Source organism: Lithobates pipiens, unplaced genomic scaffold (genome assembly GCF_037356315.1).
Source record: "Lithobates pipiens isolate NorthernLeopardFrog02 unplaced genomic scaffold, aLitPip1_a1.2 Scaffold_1, whole genome shotgun sequence".
Taxonomy (NCBI): domain Eukaryota; kingdom Metazoa; phylum Chordata; class Amphibia; order Anura; family Ranidae; genus Lithobates; species Lithobates pipiens.
In genome coordinates, this window is record NW_027507685.1 from 253,099,744 (window position 1) to 253,113,816 (window position 14,073).

The 14,073-nt window shown below is 41.8% G+C and overlaps 1 protein-coding gene across 6 annotated transcripts in view; it reads right to left on the reverse strand.

Annotated features, from left to right (window-relative positions):
• DACH2 (dachshund family transcription factor 2) overlaps positions 1-14,073 on the reverse strand; it is a 669,978-nt gene that overhangs the window by 109,206 nt on the left and 546,699 nt on the right. The gene's annotated exons all lie outside the window — the stretch shown is intronic.

Consider the following 14,073-nt stretch of genomic DNA (forward strand, 5'->3'; position numbering starts at 1 on the left):
TATATATATATATATATATATATATATATATATATATATACATAGTTAGTAAGGTTGAATAAAGACATAACTACTATATATATATATATATATCATCCAATTCAACTTGGGTGAATGTCTACAATTGTCCCTATCCCTGTACATCGCACACTCACATCGGTCCCTACCCTCAAGAAGCCCACAATCCAAGGTCCCCATTCATATACTAGGGGCCAGTTTTGGACAGAAGCCAATTAACCTACCTACATGTCTTTGGAGTGTGGGAGGAAACCGGAGTACCCGGAGGAAACCCACGCAGACACAGGGAGAACATGCAAACTCTAGGCAGGTAGTGTCGTGGTTGGGATTTGAACCAGTGACCCTTTTTACTGCTAGACGAGAGTGCTAACCACTACACCCCTTTATATATCTATCTACATCAGGGGTCTTCAAACTACGGCCCTCCAGTAGTTCAGAAACTACAATTCCCATCATGCCTTGTCATGTCTGTGAATATCAGAGTTTTACAATGCCTTATGGGAGGCGCAGTCCCACAGCAGCTGGAGGGCCGTAGTTTGAGCATATCTGATCTAGATAGATAGATATGAATAGATATATATCTCTATAGATATCTCTCTCTCTCTCTCTCTCTCTCTCTCTCTCTCTCTCTCTCTCTCTCTCTATATATATATATATATATATATATATATATATATATATATATATATTTATTTATTTATTTATATATATATATATATATATATACACATATATAGATATATATATATTGTTATATATATATATATACACATTTTCCCTTTTTATAAAATATTTGTTTTCAAAGAGAGGGGTCCTCCTTTTTTTTGGCCCCCGAAACGCGTTGGCTTTAGGGACAAAACATCTTATTTTACCTTGGAATAAATCTGCGTTTGGATTAAAAGCCACTAAAACTGATGCCTTTCCAGTTGCCGGCGGGTCTATTATAAGAGATTTCTACATTGACCTTGCTTTCTCCATGACGGGTTGCTGTTTGTTAATGTCTGCACTCCTTGTAGAACCAATTTCAAATGGTAATAGGGGAAAAAAAGAAGAAAAAAAAATCTATTTTACTTTTTTTTTTATAAATATAGAATGGAGTGCTACTTTTATTTTTTATTTTTTTTAAGGTTTGACTTTTGAACAGCAGCTAAACGACACCTCTGAAGTGTTGCGGATAACAAGGGAGCAACAGAGACGTCGTAACAACAGAAGAGGCAAAAAAAAAAGTATATAAAAAGAAAATCTAAATTGCTTTTATGTGCTTTGATCCGGGGGGGGGGAAGAAAAAAAAAAGAAAAAAAAAAATCACACAGGACTCTGAAAGTGATTGTGCCGGTGATTCTCGCCGCCACCAACGGGGGTCTCTGCGGGCTTTTTATTGAGTCCGGCGTCACGTCAACGTTAGAAGAACAAGGGATCCTTAGATGTTCACTCGGAGAAAAGTGGCAAAAGCAAAAAAATAAATAAAATAAAAAATAAAAAACGCATTTAAAAGAAAACAGAGAATAAGACAAAAAGCGGAATAACTCGGACCGTTTATTGAGAAATCACGACGAGTCGCCGGTAATTTGATGTGATTAGTGAGTAATCATCGCGCCAGAAGATATAAATAAATAACCAGCTCAGCGAGATTAATAAACTATTTTTTTTTTTTTTTTTAATGAGCGAGAGTCTATGAGGCCAGACTGCTTGGGTAACGAATGCATTAAGGAAACAAATTCGCAATGATGTGACTGTATTATGCAAAACAAATTGCTTTCAATAATTCATTAAGTTCAAAGCATATTTGCGGAATGAGCAATCGACGGCGGGTGAATCCTGTTCAATAAAAAAAAAAAAAAAAAAGTCTCCGGTGAACAAGAGCGCCGCTCCGACTGAAAGCGCGGGCGAATTGCCGAACTATTGTTTTGGAGAGGGATTAGATGGAGGTGAAATATGAAGAGAAAACCTCACAACTTGATTTCTGAATATATATATATATATATATATATATATATATATATATATATATATATATATATATATAGCTTAATGAGAGGTCCTCTTTACGCCCTGATAAAGGGAGGGGGGTCAACCCCCGAAACACGTTGTCTTTGAGATAAAACTCATCTTATTTTACCTTCGCAATAAATCTAATGTCTGGATGATATTTGTGTTTTTTGATTCCTTTTTAACCAATGACAGATTCTCTTGTGGGACTAAAAAAATAAATAAAAAAATAAATAATAAAAAATAATAATAAAAAAAATAAAATAAAATAAATATATATATATATATATATATATATATATATTTTTTTTTTTTTATTTTTTTTTTTCTTAGTCCCACAAGAGAATCTGTCATTGGTTAAAAAGGAATCAAAAAACACAAAAATCATCCAGACATTAGATTTATTGCGAAGGTAAAATAAGACGAGTTTTGTCTCAAAGACAACGTGTTTCGGGGCTTTGCCCCCTCCCTTTATCAGGGCGTAAAGAGGACCTCTCATTAAGCTGCTAATAATACGTTTATATATATATATATATATATATATATATATATATATATATATATATATATATTATTTTTTTTTTCTATTTTTTTTTGTTTATTTTTTTATTTTTTTAGTCCCATAAGAGAATCTGTCATTGGTTAAAAAGGAATCAAAAAACACAAAAATCCTCCAGACATTAGATTTATTGCAAAGGTAAAATAAGACAAGTTTTGTCTCAAAGACAACGTGTTTCGGGGGTTGACCCCCCTCCTTTTATCAGGGCGTAAAGAGGACCTCTCATTAAGCTGCTAATAATACGTACATGGGGGAAATACACTATATTACCAAAAGTATTGGGACACCTGCCTTTACACACACATGAACTTTTAATGGCATCCCGGTCTTAGTCCGTAGGGTTCAATATTGAGTTGGCTCCGCCCTTTGCACCTATAACGGCTTCAACTCTTCTCGGAAGGCCGTCCACAAGGTTTAGGAGTGTGTCTATGGGGGAATGTTTTTTTATTTTTATTTTTTTTAAACTTAATTTTTTTATTGAGGTATTTCCAAATTTTAACATACATTATCAAACAGATATTTCCTCCGAGGCCCAGCCTCCCTCCCCATTACTTCCCACTGCTTGAGTGGACGGTGTGGCTGATATACTATAGACGGATGTCCGCAAGGTTTAGGAGATGTGTCTATGGGAATGTTTGACCATTCTTCCAGAAGCGCATGTGTGAGGTCAGGCCTTGATGTTGGACGAGAAGGTCTGGCTTGCCGTCTCTGCTCTAATTCATCCCAAAGGTGTTCTATTGGGTTGAGGACTCTGTGAAGGGCAAGCCAAGTTCCTCCACCCCAAACTCGCTCATCCATGTCTTTATGGACCCTGCGTTGTGCACTGGTGTGCAGTCATGTTGGAACAGGAAGGGGCCAACCCCAAACTGTTCCCACAAAGGTGGGAGCATGAAATTGTCCAAAATGTCTTGGTATGCTGACGCCTTAAGAGCTTCCTTCACCGGAAATAAGGGACCAAGCCCAAACCCCTGAAAAACAACCCCCACGCCATAATCCCCTCTCACCAAATGATTTGGACCAGTGCACAAAGCACTGAAGGTGTTCTATTGGGTTAAGATCAGGAATCTGTGCAGGCCAGTCAAGTTCCTCCACCCCAAACTCGCTCATCCCTGTTTTTATGGACCTTGCTTTGTGCACCGGTCCAAATCATTTGGTGGAGGGGGGATTATGGTGTGGGGGGTTGTATTTCAGGGGTTGGGCTTGGTCCCTTAGTTTCAGTGAAGAGAACTCTTAAAGCGTCAGCATACCAAGACATTTTGAACAATTTCATGTCCCCAACTTTGTGGGAACAGTTCGGGGGCGGCGCCTTCCTGTTCCAACATGACTGATCACCAGTGCACAATGCAAGGTCCATAAAGACATGGGTGAGCGAGTTTGGGGTGGAGGAACTTGACTGGCTTGCACAGAGTCCTGACCTCAACCTGATAGAACACCTTTGGGATGAATTATCACGGAGACTGTGAGCCAGGTCTTCTAATCCTGACCTCACAAATGCTCTTCTGGAAGAATGGTCAAACATTCCCATAGACACATCTCCTAAACCTTGTAGACGTCCTTCCCAGAAGAGTTGAAGCTGTTATAGCTGCAAAGGGTGGGCTAACTCAATATTGAACCCTACAGACTAAGACTGGGATGCCATTAAATTTCATGTGTGTGTAAAGGCAGGTGTCCCAATACTTTTGGTAATATAGTGTACTTCCCCCATGTACGTATTATTAGCAGTCTTATGAGGGGTCCTCCATAAGCCATGAAAAAGGGGAGGGGGGGGGTCTAAACCTCAAAACACTTTGTCTTTGGCACATATAGTATTGTCTTTTGGTGATATAGTGTATGTGTCCATGTGACAGTTAACAGTTTTATCTCTGCTGGGCCTTGAAATAGGAAGAGATGTTTGGTTTGGGTATTTTTATGAGAGAATCTGTCATTGGTTAAAAGAAACAACTGCCATATTAAAATAAGATGACCCGTCCCAAAGCCAACACGTGTTGGAGCTCAGCACCCCCCCCCCCCCATCCATCATCATTTTTATGAAATAATATTTCAAAAGAAACAACTGCCACACACAAATTATCTAGACAATTTTATACCAAGGTAAAATAAGATATGTTTCGTCCCAAAGACAAAACGCGTCTCGGGTTGAGACTTCTTCCCTTCATCAGGGCTTAAAGGGGCACCCCACCATAAAACTGTCAATAATATGTAAATGGAGGAAAAATGTGACCGCTTTCCTTCTGTCTGTCTGCTGCCTGGTCCCTGAAATACAAAGACAAAACCTCACAATGGATTTCTGAATACCGCAACATTTTTCGCAACCCCTTCCTTCAGGGTCTAAAGAGGACCTCCCCCCCCTCCCATAAAACTGCCAAGAATATGTAAATGGGGGGAATATGTGTCCATGTAAAAGCTGACAGTTTTCCTTCTGTCTATCTGCTCCCCGGGCCCTGAAATATGAAGAGAGAACCTCACAGGACTCAACCTCAGCGTAAGAATCTGAGTGACTTTGATCAGGGCCAAATGGTAAGTCTAGAAGACTGGATCAGAGCGACTCCTAAACTGCAGCTCTTGTGGGATGTTTACAGTCTGCCGGGGTCACCAAAAGTGGCCCAAGGAAAAAAACTGTCCAAGCGGTGAGAGGGTCATGGGCAGCCAGGGCTCATTGATGGAGGTGGGGAGGGGAAAAGCTCATTGATGGAGGTTGGGGGAAGGCTCATTAATGGAGGTAGAAGGTAGCTCATTGATGAAAGTGGGGGGGAACTAATTGATGGAGGTGGGGAGGGCAGGCGCATTGTTGGAGGTGGGGAGGGAAAGCTCATTGATGGAGGTGGGGAGGGAAGGCTCATTAATGGAGGTGGGAGGAGGGAAGGCTCATTGACGGAGGTGGGGAGGTAAGGCTCATTGATGGAGGTGGGGAGGGAAGGCTCATTGATGGAGGTTGGGAGGAGGGTAGGCGCATTGATGGAGATGGGAGGAGGGGAGGCGCATTGAAGGAGGTGGGGAGGGAAGGCTCATTAATGGAGGTGGGGAGGGAAGGCTCATTGATGGAGGTGGGGAGGGAAGGCTCATTGATGGAGGCGGGGAGGGAAAGCTCATTGATGGAGGTGGGGGAGGGAAGGCTCATTGATGGGGGTGGGAGGAGGGAAGGCTCATTGATGGAGGTGAGGAGGGAAGGCTCATTGATGGAGGTGAGGAGGGAAGGCTCATTGATGGAGGTGGGGAGGGAAGGCTCCATGATGGAGGTGGGAGAAGGGAAGGCTCATTGATGGAGGTGAGGAGGGAAGACTCATTGATGGAGGTGGGGATGGAAGGCTCATTGATGGAGGTGGGGAGGGAAGGCTCATTGATGGAGGTTGGGAGGAGGGTAGGCGCATTGATGGAGATTGGGAGGAGGGTAGGCCCATTGATGGAGGTGGGGGGGAAGCTCATTAACGGAGGTAGAAGGGAGCTCATTGATGAAGGTGTGGGGACTAATTGATGGAGGTGGGAGGAGGGGAGGAGCATTGATGGAGGTGGGAGGAGGGAAGGCTCATTAATGGAGGTGGGGAGGGAAGGCTCATTGACGGAGGTGGGGAGGTAAGGCTCATTGATGGGGGTGGGGAGGGAATGCGCATTGATAGAGGTGGGAGGAGGGAAGGCTCAATGATAGAGGTTGAGAGGAGGGTAGGCGCATTGATGGAGGCGGGGAGAGAAGGCTCATTGATGGAGGCGGGGAGGGAAAGCCCATTGATGGAGATGGGAGGGAAAGCCCATTGATGGAGGTGGGGGAGAAGGCTCATTAATGGAAGTGAGGGGAAAGCTCATTAATGGAGGTAGAAGGGAACTCATTGATGGAGGTGGGGAGAGAAGGCTCATTGGTGGAGGTGGGAGGGGCTCATTGGTGGAGGTGGGAGGGGCTCATTGATGGAGGCAGGAAGGGAAGACTCATTGATGGAGATGGGGGGAAACCTTGGTGATGGAGGGGGGGGGGACTCATTGATGGAGATGGGGGGGTGAGCTCATTGATGAAGGTCGGGGGGAACCTTGGTGATGGAGGGGGGGGGGCTCATTGATGGAGATGGGGGGGTGAGCTCATTGATGAAGGTCGGGGGGAACCTTGGTGATGGAGGGGGGGGGCTCATTGATGGAGGTGGGGAGGGGCTCATCGATGGAGGTGTGGGGGGCTCATTGATGGAGGTGAATGGAGGGAAGGCTCGTTGATGAAGATGAGGAGGGAAGACTGGCCCGTGTAGTCCAATCCAATAGAAGAGCTGCTGGAGCTCAAATTGGAAAAAAAGAATGCTGGTTCTGATAGAAAGGTGTCAGAACACACAGAGTATCGTAGTTTGTTGTGTATGGGGGCTGGGTCGCTACAGACTGCCCATGCTGCCCATTCTGACCCGTGTGCACAGCCAAAAGCCTCTACAATGGGCACCTGAGCATCAGAACTGGACCACTGAGCAATGGAAGAAGATGGCCTGGTCTGATAGGAATGGTTTGAAGAACACAAGTTTGAGTTGTTGATTTGGCCTCCAAATTCTCCAGCCAACAATCCAATCGAAGATCCGTGGGAAGTGCTGGAAAAACAAGCCCGATCCATGGAGTCGGCACCTCCCAACTTACAGAACTTAAAGGATCTTGGCTTGGATGGCTTGGTTGCCAGATAGCACAATGTACCTTCAGAGGTCTGGTGGAGTCCGTGCCTCAATGGGTCAGGGCTGTTTTGGTGGCAAAAAAGGTGGACCTACCTAATATTAGTTGGGTGGGCATTGTCTATACGTAGCGCTCTCGTTCTCTCCGCACCTCCTAAAGAAACTTTCACGGACCGGCGTTCTCCGGAAAAAAACTCCCCGGCGCCTGACAGGTTAACCCCGCCCTGAGATCCGCCACTTCTCTGCTTATTGAGTAAAACAATATTGTTGTTCTGGGTGGAAAGCGATACATTGAAAGGACAAAAAATAAATAAAAAATTGCAAGTCTTTTATTGGAAAAATGCAGCGTCATGAAAAAACTTGAGGCGGCAGTTTTGCGAGCGCTGCGCTTTCAATATTACGCTGTCAGTCTTCATTCACCAGCTGACAGAGCCGTCACTCACCCCGCAATCTGCTTTTCTTGAAAAGGCGAAGCGCAATCACAACAATAATCCTGCTGGCGCTGCATTATCTCCCAATAAATAATAAAGCGCAAGGTCCCCGAGTCTTTCAAGACAAACAGGTGAGGGGGGGGGACCGCCGCCCCGTCCAGACGGAGAACAATCTGCGACTAAAGGGGGACGCCGCAAATACAGAGCGACCCCCTTATTGTAACTGCAACCCCAAAACATTCTCTGCAAGATTCCCATTGGAATAATAGGAAAGCGAATTTACCATACAGTAATGATAAACCAAACAAACATCCTGTACATGGAAACCGCAGAGACCTCCAGCAGAGAAGAGTATTTCAGGAGAGGAGAGTTATAGAGGAAGGAGCAGAGTCCTCCAGCAGAGCAGAGTATTTCAGGAGAGGAGAGTTATAGAGGAAGGAGCAGAGTCCTCCAGCAGAGCAGAGTATTTCAGGAGAGGAGAGTTAGGCTGCTTTCACACTGGGGCGGTATTCAGGCGTTACAGCGCTAAAAATAGCGCCTGTTTAACGCCTGAAAAAAACCGGCCCCTTTAACTCCAGTGTGAAAGCCGGAGGGCTTTCACACTGGAGCGATGCGCTGGCAGGACGGTGAAAAAAGTCCTGCTAGCCGCATCTTTGCAGCGGTGAAGGAGCGGTGTATTCACCGCTCCTAAACCGCTCCTACCCATTGAAATCAATGGGACACCGCGGCAATACTGCCGGCAAAGCGCCGCTTTGCGGCGCTTTGCGGGCGGGTTTAACCCCTTTTCGGCCGCTAGCGGGGGTTAAAACCACCCAGTCCTCCAGCAGAGCAGAGAATTTCAGGAGAGGAGAGTTATGGAGGAAGGAGTAGAGTCCTCCAGCAGAGCAGAGTATTTCAGGAGAGGAGAGTTATGGAGGAAGGAGCCGAGTCCTCCAGCAGTGCAGAGTATTTCAGGAGAGGAGAGTTATGGAGGAAGGAGCAGAGTCCTCCAGCAGAGCAGAGTATTTCAGGAGAGGAGAGTTATAGAGGAAGGAGCAGAGTCCTCCAGCAGTGCAGAGTATTTCAGGAGAGGAGAGTTATAGAGGAAGGAGTAGAGTCCTCCAGCAGTGCAGAGTATTTCAGAAGAGGAGAGTTATGGAGGAAGGAGTAGAGTCCTCCAGCAGAGCAGAGAATTTCAGGAGAGGAGAGTTATGGAGGAAGGAGTAGAGTCCTCCAGCAGAGCAGAGTATTTCAGAAGAGGAGAGTTATGGAGGAAGGAGCGGAGTCCCCCAGCAGAGCAGATTATTTGAGGAGAGGAGAGTTATAGAGGAAGGAGCAGAGTCCTCCAGCAGTGCAGAGTATTTCAGAAGAGGAGAGTTATGGAGGAAGGAGTAGAGTCCTCCAGCAGAGCAGAGAATTTCAGAAGAGGAGAGTTATGGAGGAAGGAGTAGAGTCCTCCAGCAGAGCAGAGAATTTCAGGAGAGGAGAGTTATGGAGGAAGGAGTAGAGTCCTCCAGCAGTGCAGAGTATTTCAGAAGAGGAGAGTTATGGAGGAAGGAGTAGAGTCCTCCAGCAGAGCAGAGTATTTCAGGAGAGGAGAGTTATAGAGGAAGGAGCAGAGTCCTCCAGCAGTGCAGAGTATTTCAGAAGAGGAGAGTTATGGAGGAAGGAGTAGAGTCCTCCAGCAGAGCAGAGAATTTCAGGAGAGGAGAGTTATGGAGGAAGGAGTAGAGTCCTCCAGCAGAGCAGAGTATTTCAGGAGAGGAGAGTTATGGAGGAAGGAGCGGAGTCCCCCAGCAGAGCAGATTATTTCAGGAGAGGAGAGTTATAGAGGAAGGAGCAGAGTCCTCCAGCAGTGCAGAGTATTTCAGGAGAGGAGAGTTATAGAGGAAGGAGCAGAGTCCTCCAGCAGTGCCGAGTATTTCAGGAGAGGAGAGTCCTGGAGGAAGGAGCAGAGTCCTCCAGCAGAGCCTTTAGGAGAGAATAGTTAGAAAGGTAACCAGCCCCTCAGTCCTCAGTATCAGCGGTTTCATATTATCGGTCTTTATTTATGGAAGGATCGATTATTATCAGCGGCTCATCTCCTGATAAAACTGCACAAGGTGACTCCTCTCCTCTCTCCTCGGACGGAGTAAATCTTATTTCTTACAGACGTTTCTTGGCAGAAATCATTGTGATTATTGTATAAATAGTTTATTACTTCAAAGGAGTTCACAGCCAACAGCTAACCGCACATCTTCCACCCAGAGGACCGACCGAGGAAATCACTGACACTCCTCTCCATTACAGATAAAACAAATCTGTTATCCACTGATACTAAAACCTGATGTGCAATTCAAATGATATATACACCATATTACCAAAAGTATTCCTTTACACACACATGGTTTATAAACATTGATCAGACAGCGAGGGCATAGAGAGATAAAAAGTAACATTGTTTATAAATATTGATCACATGAGAGATAGAGAGATAGAAAGCAATAATGTTTATAAACATTGCTCAGACACACAACAGATACAAAGTAATATAGTTTATCTATTATTTATCTATTTCCGGTCTGAATATTATTTCTAAACAATATTAATTTGTATTCATCTCATGTCTGATCAATGATTATAAACAATGTTACTTTGTATCTCTCTATCTCGTGTCTGATCAATGTTTATAAACAATGTTACTTTGTATCTCTCTATCTCCTGTCTGATTAATGTTTATAAACAATGTTACTTTGTATATCTCTATCTCCTGCCTGATCAACGTTTGTAAACAATGTTACTTTGTATCTCTCTATCTGATCAATGTTTATAAACAATGTTACTTTGTATCTCTCTATCCCCTGTCTGAACAATGTTTATAAACAATGTTACTTTATATCCCCCTATCTGATCCCCTATCTCAATTTCTGGTCTGAACAATATTTATAAAAATATAATAAAAAATAATGAAAAAAGGAAAAAAACAAAAAACAGAAAAGGAATGCAGCCACTGCATCTAAGCTGCAATATAACAGATTTACGGTTGGTGGTTTAGATACACTTTATGTGATGTGAAGAATATAAGGGAAGGGGATGAAATCCGCCGGCACTTGAATTTCACACCTGAGGCCGGCCATATAAATTAAACCTCCATTAATATTCACCCGCAGATGAATCGTTCGCTCTGGGGAGGGGGGGGGGGGGGAGGGGCACTCCATAGATGAAGCGTTGGACCGTTATTAAACAGAAAAGTTTTCAGGGCCGGCGACAAAATTCTTCCCAACTAATTATTTTCCCTCCCCCCCCCTCCCCAATTCACAGGCGCCGCCACATCCAAACCGTCACGGCGAACGAAGTATGTCAAAGTTTTCCGAATCAACTCCTAACAGATGTCAAACTTGTAAAAAAAAAAAAAAAAAAAGGACGAATCAAAAGCTCCGTGTCACAGGGAGAAAAAAAAACGTAAAAATTAAATCCCCGGCTTCAAACGCAAAAAAAAAAAAAAAAAACCCCTTCCGATCGCTCTTTGCGCACATCAATAAGTGCGACTGTTTAAGAACTGGCTGCGAGATGCAAGAGGGCCCCTCGCCGCCCATATGCGACGTTCTTTTTTTTTCAATGAATCGAACTCTCGGTCTTTAAACGCAAAAAAAAAAAAAAAAAAAAAAAAAAAGGTATCCAGTCTTTTCAAATTATTTTTAGTATAATTGTTTCCTCGGCAAACATCATTATTTATCGGCGTTGAAAACGAGCCAACTGCTTCGCAGTTGAAATGCGCGACTCTTGGCAAGCGACAGAGGAAATGTTAATCTCGCGCCGTCATTTTATTTATTTATTTAAAAAAAAAAAAAATTAAAAAAAAATTAAAAAAATCGCTTTGCATCTATTTTGCAGGTTTTGTCACAAGTTCTTATCTCAAAGCCGGGCGATGTTTTGCCTGCGCCTATCTGAAATCAGCGGAGGCCACTTTATAATCACTTCTCTTCAGCTCCGCTCAGGAACTTTTGAAAAAAAAAAAAAGGGAAAAACACAGATTACAACCAGATGCCGCTACCTTTTTTGTTTCCTGTTTATACGGCGAGGAGAGTGGCCCCCGGGGACCAAGGAATAAAGTGGAGGGGGGGGGGGGGTCAAAGCGACAGAAAACACAAGGTTACCTTGTTATGGGCTATACCTGGCAGGGAAGTCTTGGTGTGATTGTAATTCTTTTTAATTGTGTAATGGGAGGCAGACGATTGGCCGAGAGTTGCTGGAAGTCTGTTGGATTTGGCAAAGCGGCGGTGAGCTATGAATACATTTGTTTGCTGAAGAAACTTTAGATCTACCGATATACCAAATAAGGCAATTGTGAGCCTAAAGGACCGCGGTGCTCGAGATTAAATCTAACTGGGAAATTTATATATATTATTATTTTTTATATATATATATATATATATATATATATATATATATATAAAAATACATTGCGATACAGCACTGCGCCACTTTAACTGACAATTGCGCAAAGGACCAATATCCCCAAGATTAAATCTAAGCCCTTGTACACACGGTCGGAGAATCTGTCGGAATGAGTCTTATCGGACCGTGTCGTCGGATAATCCGACTGTGTGTGGTCTGTATCGGACTGTTTCCGTCGGAATATCCGTCGGACCCAATTTTCCAACTTGTTGGAAATATTTTCCGACCAACTGGTCCGATAGGACATACTCCGATCATGTGTAGAGGATTTTGATCGGACAAAGTGCCACGCATGCTCAGATCAAATTCCTACATCAAAGCTATTGGCTACTAGCCTGAACGTAGTCCCATCGTAACGAAATTACGTCATCACGTTCTGAAAGATCGGATTTTTCAACAACTTAGTCCGACCGTGTGTATGCAACAGTTTCGGACAAGATCCGACGGACTAAATCCGACGGGCAAAATCCGACGGATTTGGTTGGCAGAATCACAGAATCTCCGACCGTGTGTACAGGGGCTAACTGGGAAATTTATATATATATATATATATATATATATATATATATATATATATATAAATGAATACATTGTGATACAGCACCTCTGCGGTTTTTATCTTTTTACGCTAAAAACTAAAAAAAGACCAACAAATTTAAAAGAAAAACAATATTTTTTATTTTTTGCTATAGTAAATATGCAAAAAAAAAAATAATTCTTCATCAGTTTAAGCCAATATTTTATACATATTTTTGGTAAAAAAATTAATAAAATAGATCTATTGATATACCAAATAAGGCAATTGTGAGCCTAAAGGACCGCTATGCCCAAGATTAAATCTAACAGGGAAATTCATATAAATATATATATATATATATATATATATATATATATATATATATATATATATATATATATATATATATATATATATATATAAATACATTGCGATACAGCACTGCGGCGCTTTAACTGACAATTGCTCGGTCGTGCGACGTTGTACTCCCCACAAATAGAGATTTCTTTTGGTGGTAATTGATCACCTCTGCGGTTTTTATTTTTTTGCTCTATAAACAAAAAAAAAAGACCAACACATTTAAAAGAAAAACAATATTTTTTATTTTTTGCTATAATAAATATGCAAAAAAAAAAATAATTCTTCATCAGTTTAAGCCAATATTTTATACATATTTTTGGTAAAAAAATTAATAAAATAGATCTATTGATATACCAAATAAGGCAATTGTGAGCCTAAAGGACCGCTATGCCAGAGATTAAATCTAACTGGGAAATATATATATATATAACATTGAGATACAGCACTGCAGCACTTTAACTGACAATTGCTAGGTCGCGCGACGGTAATTGGTCACCTCCGCGGTTTTTATTTTTTTGCGCTATAAACAAAAAAAAAAAGACCAACAAATTTAAAAGAAAAACAATATTTTTTTACTTTTTGCTATAAAAAAAATTCTTCATCAGTTTACGCCAATATTTTATACATATTTTTGGTAAAAAATAAATAAAATAGATCTATTGATACCAAATAAGGCAATTGTGAGCTTAAAGGACCGCTATGCCTGAGATTAAATCGAACTGGGAAATTCATATATATATATATATATATATATATATATATATATATATATATATATATATATATATATATATATATATATATATATATTGCGACATTGTACTCCCCACAAATAGATATCTCTTTTGGTGGTATTTGATCACCTTGGTTTTTATTTTTTGCGCTATAAACAAAAAAAAGATCAACAAATTTAAAATAAAAACAATATATATTTTTTTGCTATAATAAATAATAATAAATATGCAATAAAAAAAATTCTTCATCAGTTTGCGCCAATTTTTTATACAAATTTTGGGTAAAAAATAAATAAAATAGATCTATTGATATACCAAATAAGGCAATTGTGAGCCTAGAGGACCGCTATGCCTGAGATTAAATCTAACTGGGAAATTTATATATATATATATAGACATATACACACACACACACACACACATT